Below are 17,703 nucleotides of genomic sequence, written 5' to 3'. Positions count from 1 at the left end.
GTGAGTACACATTAGCGGTGATGAATGATGTCATTTATCAAGACATTGGGAAGTAATTTCAGAAAATTTCTTATCATATCCTTAACCCCTGAAGTAAAGGTAAATTCATAGGGTCAGTTTTTGCTATGTCTATAAAGAGATTTATAGTCATTGTTCTGTGCTGCCTGCATAATATAACAGCCCTGGGACTACGAGCTTTCATTTTGCTCTCCTTATAACATTGGAGTGAATTGAATTAATATGCACTGGTTCCGTTTGAAAATTTCAGATCAAGATGAACCAGGACTTTAAAAGTCTATCACAATGACCATTGTTCAATGGCAGAATTTGCAATTTATTTTACTTAAAAGAAATCTTTCCTAAAGTGATAATTTAGTTAACCTCTCCGTAGAGAAAAAAATCCAGCACTTATTTCCATACCATTTCATGAATTCTATATCAATTTTATGGGTCCAATGTTTTTTTCTCTAAATTTTTTTCACTTAAATAGTATCAAGTATTATAACAGTGTGCACATATTCACTGTATCAATACAATTCAAATACAATATTGGAGAAAGAACATAAGAGATAAATAATATGGAACTACAGGTCCTTGAGGTCACTGTAGCCGACTGATTCTATAATGGTTCAAGGTCTAAGGATAAATAAGTATTGAGGCTAGATCACCTAGATCACTTTTACTTTGTGTTTGACTGTACAAGCTGATTAGGTGTTCTTTCTCTTGGTTGGATGCTTAGCATATATGTAAATAAATGTTATTTACATATGTTATATACATGACATGTTATGGATGATAAGTAGATGACAGAAATAGATGATAGTAGATAGATAGATAGATAGATATGCATATATACAAATGATAGAGCACCAACCATGTGCAAATGACACAAACAGGAGCATAAATTTCTTTGTTTAAATTCCAAATCCAGAATAAGATCGCAGATTCTGTTTCATAGAATTCTAAATAGTTTCTAATCATATGTCTTTATGTCCTTTACTTAATAGTATTGAGATAACTTTATATTTGCTTCAGATTTTTTCTTTTTTCTTTTATTATGTTTTATGTTTCAGTATTGTGTTGGTGATGTTTAATTGATGTGTTTCCATTGTGTTTTACTCTGTGGCATTTACCTTCTTTGAACAGAAGGATTAAATTTTGATATTATTAAAACATTCTTTTATTTCATTGTTAGCTTCATATGTTGTATTTTTCTGTTTGGAAGGCTTTTCCTCTGTTGAAGTCCATTTCTGTTGTCGTCAACTAAATGAAGTGAAACTTTGATCCTATCAATGTTTCATCATTGAAAGCAAATTCCTAAATAGTCATTAATAACATTGGAAATTCTCTATTTTTGTCAGTACAATATATATCCTTTTTCAGGGAGAGAACTGTGTCATACTTAGGGTCATATGCTTGTCTAGCCAAGGGTCACAAAAACCCTTATTTATACAGTGCATCTGGGTGACATAGCAGGTAGTCTATGTAAAATACGACCCACAGTACAGCCTTCAGTTAGACCTATCGTGTCAGAAGACATTGTTATCCACTTACCTGATGATCTATCCTAAAATATTTCTTTCCTTTTTACACCTTTGTACATCATTACAGCCCCCTGCACTTTCTTACTCCATCTTCTGTAAGGAATCAGTTTTACTGCAAGCAATAAAATAATGGTTAATTGCCCCCCAAATCCTTTCTATATGTTAAATTTTAGTATCATTGCTAAAATTAACTTAAAGGGCAGGAAAAATTACTTTCCTCTCAATATAGTTTAAGATTTTTCTCTTTCTTTTCTTTCTTTTTATTGTTTACTTCATGAGAAACAGATTGAGTATTTAGTTTTGAGAGTGTTGCCAGCGTTTAAACTGAAAATCTTTTCTAAGGTAAAATAGAACCTAGGGACTTTCTTTAAACACTCTATTATTTATTTTCTTGTTTTGTTCTTTATTTAATTCTCAAATAAGGAGACACATGAAAATATTGAACATAGATGGAGAGCTTCTATAAATAATAGAATCCATCAAGAGGGAATTGGTGAAGCTAAAACTTGTAATCTGAACTGTGCAGGAGTTAATGATATCTTTGCTCCTCTGAAGCATAATTCTAGTGGGTATGAGTTATAAAAGGCTCTTGGACACAAACTTCTTTGAAAACTAAAGAACAGATGTTGTAAAATTTTAACTTGATCATGTGGTCATCTTGACTCATGCATTGCTAATGGATAACAAAGATCTTATCATTTGCTTCACAGATTGGACCTATAGCTTTCACAATTCAGGATGAAGCACATTTAAAAAAACTTAATTTTACTGTCAATGTGACATACAGAAGTATTACAGTTACATACATAAGGCACTGAGTACATTTCTTGTAGAACTTGTTACCCCCTCCCTCATTTTCTCTCATTTCCCCTTCCCCAATTCCCTCCCCCAAGTTGTACAGTTCATTTCTAACATATTGTCTTGTGAATACCATGCACATTTGTTTATTTTTTTTATTTTATTGTAAAGGTGATGTGCAGAGGGGTTACAGTTACATAAGTAAGGCATTTTAAAAAATCTAGGTTTTGAATATTTGTCAACTTTTTTTTTCATTTGCAACTACAGTGGTAAATGATCTTATGAATTGATGTCATTACAAATATATAGTAAAGAACATTTAGAATAATGCGCTACTTTAGGTAAACATGAATGTCCCTTTTCCAGTCACAGAGATTTATCTCCACTACATCAGTTCAGTCATGATTTAGAAACCACTTTTTCTTCCCTTTCTTTTTTTTCTTTTCCTTCCTCTATCTATCTTACTTTTTTCTCATTGAAAATAGGAATATGAAGCAAGCACTGGTGCCTCATGCCTATAATCCAAGCTACTCAGGAGGCAGAGATCTGATAATGCCTTTGAGACTCTTATCTTCAGTTAAACTCAAAAAGCTAGAAGTGGAGTTGTGGCTCAAGTGGTAGAATACCAGCCTTAGGAAAGAAAAGGCTCAAGGACAGAGCTTAGTCCCTGTGAGCCCCAGGACTGGCTGGCACGCACATGTGCACACACACACACACACACACACACACACACACACACACACACAGAAATATAAAGAACAATTACATAGTATTGATTGCTTTTAATCACTGATGGGTTCTGAACAACATTTCCAAATAACTTCTAAGTATAAAATATAATGAAAATGACACTCTGGATTTCACAAAGTTGGTTATGCTCTCATTTCATTGTCTCTAAATTTCTTCATCAAACTTCTTATCATCAATTCCACCATTCTGTCAGAGCTTGCTAAAGGATACAATAATTTTCTGATTTTTTAAAAAAAATCTATACTTTGTTTCTAGTACGTACCTGTCCTTATGAACATTACTCATGGAATATCACTCTATCTCTGGAAGAATCTTTTGTCACATGACCTGAGATTGTGGTTCATTTCACCCTCCCTCTACTTCCTTAGGCATGATTTTTTCATCTTTCTTGTTACCAATATTCTCCTTTTTTTTAAGCTTAAATAGACAATTCCTCTGTTAAATGGCACTACCAAAATACCTACTTGTATCTCAATGTGAAAATCTAAACAAGTGCTGAAAGTAAAAAAGTTTGAACCATTCTCTTTCATATTCTTTTCTCTAACCTTCAAAAATAACAATTACCATCTTCCTGTTGCTGAGGAAAAAAAAATACTTGAAGTTGTTTGTAACTTAATTTTTGCTTGAGAGAGTATTTTTTGGTTGTAAAATCAAGTTTGGTTTGCAATCAAACTTAATTTTAAGTTGTTTGCAAATTAAAAGGAAGGTTAGCATAGGATAGTTCATTAAAACAAAGTAGAGTGCAGTTTAGGTTACTTCTATCCCTTATTTAATAAAAATAATCCTACAAGTTTCTTAAAGTTGATCTGACTTCTCTATTGGTATCTATGTGACACCGATACTTACATAGATTTAAATGGCTATAGATAGATATATGTACATTCATAATGGGACTCTAATGGACATGAACATCCCTTAGATTAAGTAAATACCTAGTATGAGCATATTCATTTGGAAGGGCTGAAGATAATAAAACTAGTTCAGCCCATCATCCCAAACAATGACATGGAGCAGATAAAATGAATGCCAAGGTCGGAATTGAGAATTGTAAGTAGGGAAATGCACCTCTGAGTAAGTCTGTATAGGATGACTCACAGGAGTATTGTATTTTGTGTTACGCATACAAGACCTTCCCAAAGCATTTTGACTAAGACAGATGCTATTCCAAGACCATAACAGGAAGAGCATTTAAGCACATGTGTTCACTCAATCACTAATCAATTTCATGTTATATTGTTATTGTTATTTTTTTGAGTGCATGGTCCCTATTATCATTGATTGCATAGATCATATTAATTTTTTCATAGAAATATGCTACCCCAATGTTATCACATTAGGACATACAATGTAGCTCCAATTGTCATCATGAACAAATATTTGAATAATTTTGTATTCAATTTTTGAATAAAACTATTTTTTTTCAAAGGATATAGTTTTTCTAGAAGGAAAGACTTATTAGTGAATGGAATAGCTTATGTCATTAAAACTAAAAAGAAAGCATGCAGCAGCAGTATCTCACGCCTGTAATCTTAGCTACTCAGGGGTCTAAGGGGTCTAAGATCCAAGGATCACAGTTCAAAGCTAGCCTGCACAGAAAAGTCCATGAGATTTTATCTCTAATTAACCAGCAAAAAGCTAGAAATATATCTGTGGCTCAAGTGGTAGAACACTAACAAGGAATAAATAAGCTCAGGGACAGCATCCAGGTGCTGGGTTCAAGCACCAGGACCAGCAAAAATAAAATAAAAATAAAATACAAAAGAAAGCAATGTATGAAACTCGAAGACAGTGGAATCTTTTCTTATGGTATTTTAATGAATATTATTTTAAGTTGATAACCTTAACATTTTTGTAATTATGATTTTAATATTTGATTCAATAAGACACTGGAATATATATATATATATATATATATAGTAATAGTATATATTTCAATGCAATTGAATTGCAAAGGTCATATTACCAAATATACAGGCACATAAAGATGAAGAGATATTCTCTAATTATCATTTTGTTTGCTAAAACAATAGTGAAATAACTATCATTATGACATGATAGTGATTTTCAATGTAAGTACCTACTCATTGTTTAGTTACCGTGGACTTCAATAAGAAAAATCAGCATTTTGAAATACTCAAGTAGATCTGCATACAAATATCTTCATATTTTGGCAAAATATATTTTCTTTTATCAGACATAATAGGAAACTATGTAGACACTGAAGCCCAAGGCATTACCTCTGTGTAAATTTCATGGAAGTTCATTTGTTTATTTATCACTTGTGAATACATTTTAGCTGAATGACTTTAATATGTCAGGCATGGAATGAATAATGAAGCACCACCTTCCTTACCAACAACTGTCTACATTTACATCTATTCTTGTTTATGTCTGTTTTATTTCAGAATCAGTGTGGGGGACTGCTGTCAGAGATTGATTATAATACTAAAATGTAGTAGGTGCTCCAAGAGGCAGTCAAAACTCTACTTTAGGAGGTAATAGCCATTTAGATGTTGTGTTAACTAGTCGTCGCTTCAACAGTGCCAGTGTTCCTGTAGTTCAGGAACTAGTTCTAAAGCTGAGAATATAAATTTAAAACATTTCTACATAAGGATTAACTCTCTAATGACTGTCAAATGTGGAATCCGTGGAACTTCCTTTGGAATAGGTCATCGGTGTGTTCTTTCCTTCCAATTTCTAAGCAAACATGACTAACATATTAGGGCAATTTTAGATTTGTAGATGATTTGAAGTGCTTATATAAAAGAACTTACATATATCTTCTTCTCAGTTTATTCTACTGTTGATAAATGAGTAAGATCACATTTGATACAATAAATGAATCATTCCTATTGGTGACTCATGTGTCTGTAACGCATGTATCATCCAGTATAATACTTTTGCACTTAAAATTGTTAGACTACCTAGGGTCCTCTGGCAGTGACATTCTCTATGATTTCCTCATTAAAAAATAATACCAGACATTTTTGAACAATACTCCCGAATAGTGGCATATAATATTCCTTTCTTCAACACTGCCACTAGAAGTGTAATCTAAAATTGACCAATCTTTAAAAACTAGACTTATTAATGCTTTCTTCTTATAAGTTAAATCTTTTCTTCAGGGGTATCTTGTCTCTTCTTCCCAATTTGGATTTTATTCAATCATTTAGATAGCAGCATTAGGAAGTCTTGGATATCTATTTTATATTTAGTCTATCATCAAACATTACTTTGGACCAACTTATACCAATTTTGGTTGGTAGGACGTTTTCTATTTGTTTTTGATTTCTCTTTCTCATATTCTACCACTGTGTACTGCTCTTTTATCGATAAAGTTCTTACATTCTGGAAACCCAAAGTGCTGCAGGTTCATCCTGTATGATTTCTGCTACACAGTTTTGAATCCCAGAATCAGCGATTTCTGCAAGGATCCTTGATTTTAGTTAATAGACCATAATTGATAATAGAATACAATTATGCTCATTATCATCAGGATGCCGTGTTTTTCCCAGGGCACATGGCCCATTAATGGGCCAAGGAAAAAGTTTAACTTGGGTTCACTCTGAAGTAAAAATAGCCACATTATACCCAAATGGCAAAGAATTTTTGAAATGTGGTCATTTGCAATGTATGGGTTTTAGTAAATGTGATTAATCGCGATTGCATACATTACTATTCTTTAGGGATATATTTTATTTTAAAACAATATTACTTAATTTCAAAGATTTTATAAAATTTATTTCAAAATAACGAATTTAAAGGTGGGGACAGGATGATCGAATACATCAGGCTACTTAGAGCCAAATTTTTAATGGGAGAGTAAGCGCCAACTCGTAATTTTGTATAGTTGGGGACCATCAGTCAGGCTGATTATTTAATAATTGGATCGCCCATTCTGCCAAGTACTAACAAGTGAAGTTTTATCAACAGAAAAAGAAACGGTACAGTGTGCCAACAGGTTATCATTTAAATCCTGTAAAATTCATTGAAGGTCTGTGTGCTGGGACTTCTCCTTTGCTTTCTCTAAAGTTGCAAGTTCCTTTGGTTCAAACTCCAGAATGAGTTTCCAGCTCACTCTAACAGAATGGTGACTGTGTGACCTTGATTATCTCCTCAAGAGGATATTACTTCCTCCTCACAACTGAGACAGCTGTTAGAAGGGTGGAACAACGAAGGTGGACTCATTAAACCTGAGTCAAAGTGGCTCCATCTTGCTATTGGAAGGAACAATGTAAGCTAGCCCTGTACCCTAACCCTACCACAGTGACTTGAAAAAGACCCCAGTCTTTTCCTGAATCTGGAATCTGGAACACCTGCTAGAGGGGGTTGCCCCAGATCCCATAGATAATATACAAGCTATAGATGAGAGTTTCCAATAGTATTGATCATAATAAATAAGGCCCTCCTTCAATTAAAAAAAATCACTGTTTTCTACAGGTGATTAACCAATTTTGCCAGCACCATTTACGGAAGAGGCTGTCTTTCTTCCATTCTATTTTTTTTAGCTCCCTTATCAAAGATTAGATGGCTATAGGTCTGTGGGTTCATTTCTGAGTTTTCAATTCTATTTTATTGGTCCTGAGGTCTCTTCTTGTGCCAGTATCAAGCTGTTTTGATTACTATGCCTTTGTAGTAGAGTTTGAAATTTGGTATTGATATTCCTCCAACACTGTTCTTTCTGTTGAGGATCGTTTTTGCTATTCAGGGTCTATTATTGTTCCATATGAATTTTTGGATTGCCTCTTCGATTTCCTTGAAGAATGAGGAAAGACTTGGAAAAAATTATATTAAGTGAAGCAAGCCAGGCCCAAAGAAACATAGGCCCCATGGTTTCCCTTATTGCAATAACTAGTATATGTCTGGGACAGGCAGAAAAGATCAGATAACATGACGTTAAACGAAAAGAAGCCCAAGATAGTGACTCAAGTGGTTTTTTTTCATTGTTGCTATTGTTTCTAATGTATGTATAAGGTCCCATGTGATTTTTTTTGTTACTTTGTATGTCCCTCCCCCACAGAATAACCCGTTTTCACTCTATTTGGTGTTAGTATAATTTGGTGAGGGGAAGGGAAAAATCAAATTGTTTAAATAGGGATGCAGGTGGACCCATTGAAACAATGAGATGTACAAGATGTTATGTTACAAATGAACTTTACAACTTGGGGCAGGGGTAGGGAGTTGGCGGGGAGGGGCAGGAAAGGATTGTAAGGGAAAAACAAAGGAGGAGGTAACAATGCTCAGTAGGAAATGTACTCATTCCCTTACTCCTGTAACTGGAACCCCTCTGTACAGTATTTTTACAATAAACATATATACAAAAAAATCACTCAGTTTTTTAATACCCAGGTGATATTGTATGGTGCTTGTCACATACATGGAACTGGGGTTCAGGGGTCAACCTCCTGGATAGACTATTAGAATAGAGTGCCAATGCTCCTTCAAATGTCCCCATTAAGAAAATTATAGTGGAAGTAAAGGCTTTGAGACAACATAGAAACTGAGACTGGATATTGAGAGACTAATACTTGGGTAGAGTTAATTAAATATTCTCTCTGTGCATTAAATAAAAATGAATCTTAGTTAAGCTGTAAGGCAGGGAAGCCGGGTGTCAAGTGGTTTTATTCCCACTGGAATAGACCTCTTTCCCCATAGGTGTAGAGTATATAATGTCTCTCTAGGGATATGGATTGTGGGAATTCATCTTCTGCATCCTGTCTTTGCTGCTTCTGACACTGAAAGGTCTAAGACAACCCCCTTCCTAAAACTGAACTGCTCCTTTACCCCAAGGCCATCTATACCACATCCCGCTCTAAGTCAAGAGGGGAAAGTTGGCATTTCTTGGAAATGTAGCTGGCGGCAGTGAAGCCTGATCCTTTGATGGGAAAATATTCAGAGTAGAGTAGTAATGGTTGTCATATTTTCATTCTTCTGATCTTACAGGAAAACGTTTCCTTTTCCCCACTAAGTGCGAGGCTGGCAATGGGTTCCTTATATGTAGCTATGACTATGTTTAGATAGTTTTAGACTTAGTTTCTGAGGTACATTTATCATGAAGTTTTGCTGTATTTTATTAAATCCTTTTTATGCAGACTATTATGATGATCTGTGGTTCACACCATTCATTTGGTTGATGGAATAAATTACATTTCCATGTTCCCAATCATCCTAACACTCAGGGAAGAAATTTGGCTTGTGGTTTGTGATCCTTTCAATATGTTTTATAATTTAGTTTTCCAGTGTATCAATGAGGATTTTTTTCATAAACACTTGTCAAGGACATTACTTCCATATTCTTTTTGATTGTAGTAATGCCTTTATTTGATTTGCCTCACCAGGTAACTCTGGCTTGATAGAATGGATTTTGGAGTATTTTCCTTCCTTAAATTCCTTTGGTTATATGGTTATATGTACATAGCTTTTGACCTCTTCTGCTTGTCCTAGACATATACTAGTTATTGCAAATAAGGAAAACCATGGGACCTATGTTTCTTTGAGTCTGTCTCACTTCACTTAATATAATTTTTTCCAAGTCTTTCCATTTCCTAACAAATGGGGCAATACCATTCTTTCTGATGGAGGCATAGAATTCCATTGTTTTATATATATATATATATATATATATATATATATATATATATATCACATTTTTTGATCCATTCATCTATTGAGGGGCATCTGGGTTGGTTCCATATATTAGCTATGGTAAATAATGTGGGGATAAACATAGTTGTGCTGGTAGCTTTATAATGGCTTTGTTTGTGATTGTTTGGGTAAATGCCCAAAAGTGGGATTGCTGGTCATAGGTGAGCTCTGTGTGGAGTCTTTTGAGGAACCTCCATACTGCTTTCCAAGTTGAACCAAGTTTACATTCCCACCAACAATGATGTAAGCAAAATGAACTCCAAGATAGGGACACAAGAGCTATTACCTTTGTTGCTGTTCCTTTTAATGTACTTACAATGTACTATGTGATTTTTTTTTGTTTATTTGTATGTTCTTCCCCCATGGTAGATCCCCTGTTGTCACTGTATTTAATTCTGATGTCCTGCAACTTGTATACACATTTTTCTAGTCTGGGGAAGGGATGGGGAATAACAAAATGCTGAAATAAGGATGACCCATTGTAACAATGAGATGTACAAAACAGTATGTTGAAGATGAACTTTACAACTTTGGGTGGGGGAGGGCAGGGAGGAGTTGGGGAGGTGAGGTGGAAAGGGATGGTAGGGGAAAAATAAAGGATGGAGTAACAATGAAAAAAAAATCCTTTGGAAGAGTTTGAGAAAGATTGTTGTTGACTGTTTAAATGCTTGATAAGATTCTCCACTGAATCTATCTGGTTCTAGATTTTACTTAGATGGAAGATTTTTTTTTGGGGGGTTGGTCATGGGACTTGAACTCTGGGCTTGGGTGCTGGACCTCAGCTCTTCAGCCTGAGCCACAGTGTCAATTCCAGTTTTCTGAATGGTTCATTGGAGATAAGAATTTCATGGACTTTCTGCCCAGGCTGGCTTTGAACCTTGATCCTCAGATCTAAGCTTCCTAAATAGCTAAGATTACAGGCATGAGCCACCGGTGCCCAGCAGATGGAAGAGTTTCTATTTGAGGGAAAATTATATTTCCTGTCTGCTAGAATATTAAGATTGGTCTCTATATAATTGTTCATAATTTTAAAACATTTTTATATCACTTGTAATATCTGCTATTTCATTCTAAGTTTATTTGAATCATCACATCTCTTCTTTGTCTTGCTTAATGATTGCCAATTTTGTTGAATAATTTTCAAAAATGTGATTTTTTCCTACTGCAGTTCCATTTTCTATTTTATTGTCTCTAATAAACTTTTTCTGTTACTCTTTCCTGTCAACAGACATAAATTTTGTTCACTTTGTAGTTTCTTGAGGCGTAAGTATAGAATTCTGTTTGAAATTTTTAAAATTTAATGTGAATCACTATAAACTTCCCATTTGTCTCCCCTTTACTGGATGCTCCTGTTACTTTGGTTATCATTGAATGTTGTTTCTCTTTCACATATTTATAGATTTTTAATTTACCTTCTAGTATTAATTTTGATATTGTGGTGAGAAAAATGTGTTGTATAATTCTAGACTTAAATACCTTAAACTTTTAGGTCTTTTTAATTAATAAGTTTTTTGTATTGTGAAAATACTGTACAGAGGGGTTACAGTTACATGAGCAAGGAAATAAGTACATTTTTTTATTAAGCATTGTTGCATCCTCCTTTATTTTCCCTTACCATCTCCCTCCCAAAGTTGTAAAGTTAGGTTTTTGACATAACATAGGTCCCATGGTTTCCCTTATTTGCAATTACTATTATATGTCTGAGACAAACTTTGAGGTCTTATACATTCTTCATAGTGGAATTTGGTGTATATGGTTTCTGCTGTTTTTTGATGGAGCTCCTGTTTTGCATATGTCTCAAAGGTCCAATCCATCCTTACTGTTATTAATCACATCTATTTTCATATTGATCTGTCTAGTTACTTTATCTATGTATGAAATTGAGATATTACAGTCTCATACAACTTTGTGGCTTATTGCCTGATTTTTATTAAGTACTCCTATGTTTATCCCACAAATCTAAATACTATTATATTAAATACATCTATTTATTTTTGTTTCTGCTTTAGGGGGTGGTCCGGTCATGGGGCCTGAACTCTCGGCCTGAGCGCTGTCCCTCAGCTCTTCAGCTCAAGGCTAGCACTCTACCACTTGAGCCACAGCGCCACTTCCGGCTTTTTTCTTTTTGCTTATGTGGTGCTGAGGAATTGAACCCAGGGTCTCAGGCATGCAAGGCAAGCACTCTACCACTGAGTCACCTTCCCAACCCCTTATTTTTGTGTCTTGAAACAAACTCAGGTTTGAACAAAGGGCCTCAATCTTGAAAACATGTATTCTACAAGTTGAGCCATTCCTCTAAAACAAACAGAAATACATCATTCTATTCTGCGAGCATCATTTGTTAAAGAGGCTGTTGTTCTTCCATCCATCTGATGATTTTGACTCACTTATCAAAGATTAGGTGGCCATAGGTGTGTGGGATCATGTCTAGGTCTTCAATTCTATTCCATTAGTCCTCAGGTCTGTTCATGTGCCAGTACCAAGCTTTTCTTATAAATACAGCTTTTTTTTTACTTTTCTTTATTATTATTAATAATAAGTATTAATAATAAGTATTTTATTGTGAAAATACTGTACAGAGAGGTTACAATTATATAAGCAAGGTAATGAGTACATTTCTTATCAAGCTTTGCTGCCTCCTCCTTTGTTTACCCTTAGCATGCCTGCCCTCCCAACTCCCCTCCCCCAAAGTTGTAAAGTTCATTTTTCAACATAGCATCTTGTACATCTCATTGTTGCAATGGGTCCACCTGTATCCCTATTTAAACAATTTGTTTTTTCCCTTCCCCTCTACAAATTATACCAACATCAAATACAGTGAAAACAGGGGTTATACTGAGGGGGAGGGACATACAAAGCAACAAAGAAATCTTATAAATTTGTTAGATGTTTTTGTTAGATTTTTTTCTTTCATGCATTTGTTTCTAACACATTTATAAGATGATTTCTTTGTTGCTTTGTATGTCCGTCCCCCACGGTATAACCCCTGCTTTCACTGTATTTGATATTGGTATAATTTGTGGAGGGGAAAGGCAAAAACAAATCGTTTAATGAGGGATACAGGTGGACCCATTGCAACAATGAGATGTACAAGTCGTTATGTGGAAAAACGAACTTTACCACTTTGGTGGGGGGGGGGGGGAGAGGATCCGGTGTGGGGAGGTAGGGGGAGTATGGAAAGGGATGAAAGGGGAAACAGAGGAGGCAACAATGCTTGATAAGAAATGTACTCGTTATCTTGCCCATGTAATTTTAACTCCTCTGTATGGTAGTCTCACAATAAAAAAAAACTCAAAATAAATAAATAAATAAATATGTTAGAAACAATAGCAAGAGAGAAAAACAATTTGAGTCCTTATCTTGGGGTTCATTTCACCTAACATCAACTTATCTGACTGTTTCTGCTTAAAACTAAAAAATTCTGGAACATAAAAGTGAAAAGAAATGTATCATACTAGATAGTCCTGTTTGTTTATATTGTGACAACTTTTGTTCTATGTCTGTTTTGTCTGATATATTTTGCTATTTCTTCTCTCTAGGTTTGCATGTGTCTGAAATATCACTTTCTTCTCTTTCTTGATTGGGAAGAAATTGCTCTTTTCATTTACTGTTTTCTGTTTCTCTAATAGCTATTCTTTATCCCTTGGAAACTGTTTTATTGACTTCTCTAGTGTATTTTTTGTATTTATATATTTCTTTGTAATACATTTTAATTCTCTTCTAATTTAGGGGTGTATTATATAGATATTTTCTGTATGTTCAACATTGCATGAAAAAAACCTTTCAAATAGTTAAAAAGCTTAAATTTAGTTACATGAAATATTATTCTATTTCTGATTTCTCACTTTGTATTATTGATAAAAAATAAATTGTTCTATTTTATTTTGAATCAGTTTCTAATTATATTCTAATACTTTTATCAATAATCTAAACAAGATTTTTAATTGTTCTGCTATTTTATAATATGTTTGGATCCTATGTTTATATCTGCTGTTTATATTTATGATGCTTATAATATATAATTTTGTGCTTCTATTTATTTTTTCACATTAAATTAAGCCATAAGACTTGTTCTAGAATTTCTAGTGGTTATGAATTTCTTAGCTTTCAATTTCTCCTTAATTTTTAAAGGAGTCCTTTTTTAATATAGAGTTTTCTTGGCTGTCAAATTTCTCTCCCAGTGCTTCAAATATATCATCCCATTAACTTCTAGCCTACAAGGTTTCTAGTGATAAATCAGCTGCTGGTCTAATAAAACCTTCCTTGAAAGTGAAAAGTCTCTTTTCTGTTGCTTCCTCCATGATTCTGTATGTTAGTGGCAGGTGAAGTTTCTGTGTAATGTGTTTAAGTGTAAATCTTTTAGATTTATTTTTGTTGGAGTTATTTAATCATCTTGGACTTATATGTCTATTTCTATAATCAGATTCTGAAACTTCCAATCATTATTTCTTCAAGTAGATGCTTTATCATTTTCACTTTGTTCTCCTTTGTGAACTCTCACAATATATGTTTTGCTTAATAGTGACCCATATGTCCCTTAGGTTGCCCTCTTTTTCGTCTTGATTTTTCTTTTTCTCTTTTTTCTCAGTAATATCAAAAATCCTATGAAAGTCCCAGTTCAATGATTTTTTTCTGATTGATCATCTACTATTGAGTCAGATCAGTACAGTTAATTTTCAATTCAATATTATATTCTTAATTTCCAGATTTTCTTCAGATTCTTATTCATAATTTCTATTGATAGTCTTACTTTTTATACATCATTTTTATTATTTTATTTGATGCCAGTGTGCTATATCTTAATTCAATAAATATCTTAGTTTGATGTTGTTACCCTTAAGTAATAGTACAAAAGAGTATTCAACCTAACATATCAGAGTTTTACCACCAGGCATCATGATCAACATCACTCTCCTAAACATTCTCCCTCTCTCTCCCAAGCCACTAAACCCCTTAATTTACCTAGTTTTTCTTTAATGAATTCATATATTGCTACTGCCTTAGAATCAGTATCTGGAGACCAAATTGATTACAGTATGTCATGCTTGCCTTATCTGTACTGTGCTTTTTTGTTTGGGTTATTTAATTTGTTTGATTAATTTTTATTGTTTTTCTGAGATTAAAGTCACTGATGATGACAATCTTAGACATTTCAGAGTAGTCCATACAGCATTTCCCTCACAGCCTGGATACAGCTTTTGGCACTCTCAACCTTTTGCTTGCATGTTTTTGATTCTTTTCCCCATTTCCTACTCAAGTGGTGCCTTTTGGCAGCTGCCTGGAAAATCATAGCTTCTATGTTGCTATATTAAAAATGAGAATGGTTATAGGAATGAATATTGAAGAGATATTCAACGAGTATTTTTTTGTGGTATACATGCTTGCAGGTGCAAGATGAGATTCTTAACATACACCCTTAGTATAAGGTCTTAGAGAGAAGGTCAGAAATGAGTCCTGTAAGTAATTTTCAATTATAAGCAATATTCCCTTCAATGACTATGAATTAACAGGAATAATATTTGATAATGATCTTGATAAAAATAAAATGTTCTAGTCTTATGAAAAGCAAATTAAAATAATATGTTTTCAATTATAATTGACCAAAAAAGGAAAATCATAACATATGATTACTTATATGGATATTTTCTGATATTTGCTAGTGGTATTCAACATTTAGGTAATCCTACATCTGTTTTAATGACAACACTATTGTATTTCCATTGTTTATAATAAATCTGGGCAAAAAACAAATACTTGAAAAATATATATCGACACAAATGTAGTTTACATCTTAAACTACATATGTTTTTCAATGACTCATCACTGGAGGTCATATATGTGCATATATATATTTCATATATATGTTCATATATATTTTTCATATATACTTTTTCATAGACGGTCATATATATGACGCCATATATGCTAATGTTTCTATTTATTAAGGAAGTGCATTACAATGGCAAAGGAAGATGAAAGAATTACACCATGCCAATTCAAAGTCTGAAAAAGTAGCGGTGACTTTGAAATTCCAATCTAACTATCAAAAAGCAGTTAAGTGAGGCAAGCCAAGTACACAAAGTCAAATACTACACATATTTCATCCATACATAGACTCTACACTGAATAAATGTACAGTATACATGTGTGTGAAAAAAAGGCTATCTGCAGGGGGAAAAACAACAGGTAGGATAGACAGGAGTAAAAATAAGAGGGAGTTCAGGGATAAATACTATAAAGGTACATTATACACATGCCTGAAAATAATATAGTGAAAGCCACCAAAAACTGTTAGAAAGGCTAGGCTAAGAAGGAGGAGTTCTAAGGTAGCAGGTGGGGGTAGATCAATATGTATGGTGCACATGTCTTAATGTTGCAGTGAAACTGGTGCAGTTACATTTGCAAATAAAAATGTTAGAAAATAGATTTGGAAAATTTATATAGCTGAGGAATACTTGAGTAGTTATTATATGTAGAAGTATATACTTTCAGGGAAATAAAAAAATGACAAAGCAAAATGTAAGAGGCCTCAGTAAAAAGTCATGTTTTAGAAATAAGAGTTGAGTAATTAATGTGAAACTTTCTTGATATAATTAACATTCAGTTGATTGCAAATCAACTGCTTTTTGGAAGTCCAAACATTATTAAATAAGGAATCTTTTAATATGTAGTGGAAAATATTTGTATAGAATATTTCAAATGAAAGTTATAATTAACCAATATGATACAGAAATTAAACTAATGTCTTCATTTTAGCATCTTTTCTTTTTCTGAATTAATAATCATACATATCTTAAACAAACTTGATTAATAAGGTTTATGCTTCCAATTTAAGTCACAACTTGTCTAACTCAGAGTAAATAGTAGCACTGAGCAATAATAAAATGTGCCAAATGGCCTTGCTTATTTTGAACAAAAGAGGCAAAGTCACTCCCAGAAAATCATGATTGATGGAATGAATAAGTGGTAATTGCTTCATATTAAATAAACAAAAGACAGTATCATATATTAATACATTTTGTTAGTTTATTACATTTAGACAGATATTCTAATCAACAGTGGCAGGAATTGAATAGATTAGTTGCACCCAAAGGTGTTGTTCGTTAATTTATCTGAACAAATAATGATGTTGTGTCATGGTAAATTATCTTCTTTATGCTGCAGGGAACATAAGAAACTTTTCTGATACTTGAATCATGTTGGAGGCTTTTTTTTGCAGATTTTAAATACAAAATTATTTTATTTTACTGTGTTTTGAAAGAAATATGAGATTGCCTATTTTTCAATGACTTACAATATCATAATAGAGAATAATGTTTGAGATATGAATCCAATTTTCAGAGATTTTCACTGAATTCTGTATTCCTAGAAATAATAAAAATTTGCACATGAGTTTTAGTGTTCTTTAACATATTTAATATGGTAAAAGAAAGGGCATACTTAAGATTGAAAAATCATAATGAATAACAATCATAAAGAGATAGTTTTGTTTAAAAAGAATTATTTTCAAAATGTAAGCAAGAAACTCCACTCCATTTACAGAAACTATTACCTAGAACGAGAACCATGCCAGTCAGTTACATTCAAGTATATTTTCAACCATTGGCTTTAATCACTTTCATCTGCTGCTCAGAATAAATCCTTGTTTATACTTTTAACTAAGCAACTAATACATTTACTTCAAGGTGCAACCACCATTTTAATATGCATGTCTTTTGAATTTTTGGTGTTCTCATTATATTTCTTGATCGTTGAATTTACAGTACTACGATCATCAATACTATTTTAATTGTGGGTTTCTTTCACACAACACAAAAAGAAAAGAATAATAATTTAAAATGAAACATATGTTATCCCCTTTATTTACAAGTATTCTATTATATGTATATTTATGTCAAATACTACATTATTAAAATAATGCTATAAATCTAATAGAATCTCACTATCAGATATATTTTTCATATAA

This window comes from Dipodomys merriami, unplaced genomic scaffold (genome assembly GCF_024711535.1).
Source record: "Dipodomys merriami isolate MVZ:Mamm:240054 unplaced genomic scaffold, mDipMer1.0.p SCAF_7, whole genome shotgun sequence".
NCBI lineage: Eukaryota > Metazoa > Chordata > Mammalia > Rodentia > Heteromyidae > Dipodomys > Dipodomys merriami.
This window is presented reverse-complemented; position numbering follows the sequence as displayed.